This window comes from Atta cephalotes (genome assembly GCF_000143395.1).
Source record: "Atta cephalotes unplaced genomic scaffold scaffold00045, whole genome shotgun sequence".
Classification (NCBI taxonomy): domain Eukaryota; kingdom Metazoa; phylum Arthropoda; class Insecta; order Hymenoptera; family Formicidae; genus Atta; species Atta cephalotes.
In genome coordinates this window covers 2,223,732-2,226,619 of record NW_012130109.1, presented here as the reverse complement: position 1 = coordinate 2,226,619, position 2,888 = coordinate 2,223,732, and positions in this window count along the sequence as shown.

Here is a 2,888-nt window from a genome sequence, read left to right as displayed (position 1 = left end):
CTGGTACTCAACCGAGACAAGCGGACAGTGTTTACGAAGTGTCGTACCACCGACGAGCTAATGGCTCGAAGACATTAAGTTAATTGCTCGGCACGTCGTACCTGTGTACTCGCATTTGCGTGCGCGACGAGCCCATCTTTCTTTCGCTATCTGCTTTCCACCCTCGTCTTCCTTGCCTACGCCTTGCCACCGTCACGTAATGTTCATCGTAATGGAAGTATCGTAAAAGACATGAGTGATCCCGCCGAATGAAATTTCCGTGGGAAGAACCTCTTTGTCAACACCGTTCGATCGATTAAAACAAAAATTCATAACCATCAAAACACCAAGCTGTCGTATTTTACAAATTCAAATTCGTGAAGTTAAATGAAGGTAAATGTTAATTAAATATAATTGCAAATTATGATGATTTATCAAAGTTTGAGAAACATTGGAATTAAATTAAGCGTAACACACAAATAATATAAAATTATAACAAACATATATCCAATATAATTTTCTTTGAAGATTGTTGTAAATAACTGCGCTTTATTTAAATAATAGAATATTAAATTATATAATATGCAAATATTTTATTAACAAAAAATTCTTTCTTTCCTTTGCAGGTCCGCTATTAAAAAATAAAATAATTTGATAAACCAAATAAGATAAATGAGCATATTCAATTATGACAGTAATTTCCTATTGGCCGATAATATTACAATCGAAAACGTTTTTCACCATTCTAAGAATTATCTTCGATACAATCGTACGAGCTACGCATTAATAGTAAATACCCTAAATTCACAAAATAGGAAATATGTAAATACGACGTCTAGTGTAATTTTAGTATACGCCATCGCGCTCGCCCCTTTACGCATAAAAGGAAAAACAACCCCGTAGTAGTTGGAGGGGGAATACGGTACCTCCGTCGCTGATTTTTCCTGCCCGTCGAACCGTCTACGTGTATTTACATAAAATGGCGAGTCGTCGGAATTTTTAAATCAAATTCCTTATCGAACAAGCACGAGCTCGTGCAAAAGGGGAGATCGGCGGGGTGGTGAACTGGCAGTGCGAAAAAGGTGAGTCTCTATCTACCACCAGCGAGATAACGAGCTCGTTCCTTTTCCACGATCCTCTGCACCCCGAGGTAACTCACAACCCCCGCTGGAGTTCTCTCTCTTTCTGCAGTCAATTTCTCTCCTTCTTACTTCCGCTCGATCTCTGTTCCTCTTTCACTTCGCGACTTTCCAAGCCGTGACCCAATGCGGGAAATGAGAAAATGATAAGAAAATATACCCTTAGAAGCTGCGCAGACTAAGATGAGACTCGGAGGTGTGAACGAACAGAGTCACGTGATAATGGGTTTAGAAAGCATTATGTGATACCAAATATATTTAAATATCTTTTCATAAAAATATTTACATTAATTAATAATTTTTTTTGGTGCTGATTATATCTATTTTAATTCTCATTTTTAAACTTTTTATTTAAATGACTTCATTTTTATTAAAAATGTTTTTTTCGCAGGCTATATTACAGCAAGTATTATATTTTATGATTCTACCTTTACAATACACACATATAAAAGATCTTAAATTTTTTACTTTTTAGGAAAATAAACTAACTCAGACTTAATATTATTAATCTGAAAATTTTTCATCATTCACGTGCCAAATCAAATATTATTTTAAATACCAACATGCTGTTTTATATAGTCATTTACACAAGAAAAAAAAAAGAATAAATAAAGGAGAAAAAAAGAAAGAGAATACACAATGCTAAATAAGCAAAAAACGAAACCTATGATTCAAAACGTACGACATTGCTTTGGTATAATTCTTATTACAATTTCTTATTTTATATGCGTAAAAGAGCTCGTCGTAATATCTTGCACGATACCCACGAAAGATTCGTCGAAATGAGCACAAAGGCGGAGCGGAAGGTCGTGGATGTGCGTGAGCGAAGGAGAAGAGGATGGTGGAAAAGGAGGGGCCATCGAGGACATAAATCTTCGAAGCTTTCTTATCAAAGGTACTCCACCGGGAAATGGCGGCAATCTTCTAGGTTCTCTTCTCGTTTTTATAAAATAAAGAAGCCAATCACAAGGCCGATGTGACGTTGATCCAGAATGTGAAATAAATTTAATTTTAAATTTATTATGTAGGATAGAGTATCCCACACGTTTAATATATCCCTAAGATATTTAATATATCCCTAAAAATATAATATGCGTACAATCAAAACTTTATAATAAGAAATTGGATAAACAGAAGAATAATTATTCTATTCAGTTATAAAAATTAAATTTCGAAATTGCATCAACTTTTATGTTGATATAAAAATGTTCAATTTTATGTGACTAAATATTATCATAATGTAAAAAGATATTGATTGAATTGGATGTTAAAACAAAGTAATAATTTTTAAAATATTTTGCAAATAATAAAAGAACTTTATATATTCAGACAATCATGAAAGAAATAAATAAATCATCCAAAAGTAAAAAGTGTATATCCTGATATATAATTTATTACTCAGTTTTTAATATCTTGTAGTTAATAATTCAAGATAATGCAATAGCGATGGAAGATTGGTTCGGCGATCACGTTAATCCATTAAACGTGGCGAACTTGCTTCAGCGAATTTGCGGCAATGCAGTCACTATCGCATAATGCATCTGCGCACGTATAGTGTACACTCGTTATTTTGGTAGTTGGTCTCTTCTTCAAAGAGTGTAGGGCCAGAAGAAGAGGGAGAAAGAGAAAGAAAGAGAAGCCATTCTCGAGTGAAGGAAAATAGGAGTGTTATCGAGAAGAGAGAAAGAGAAAAGAAAGGTAGATGGGGAGAGAGAGAGAGAGAGAGAGAGAGAGAGAGAGAGAGAGAGAGAGAGAGAGAGAGAGAGAGAG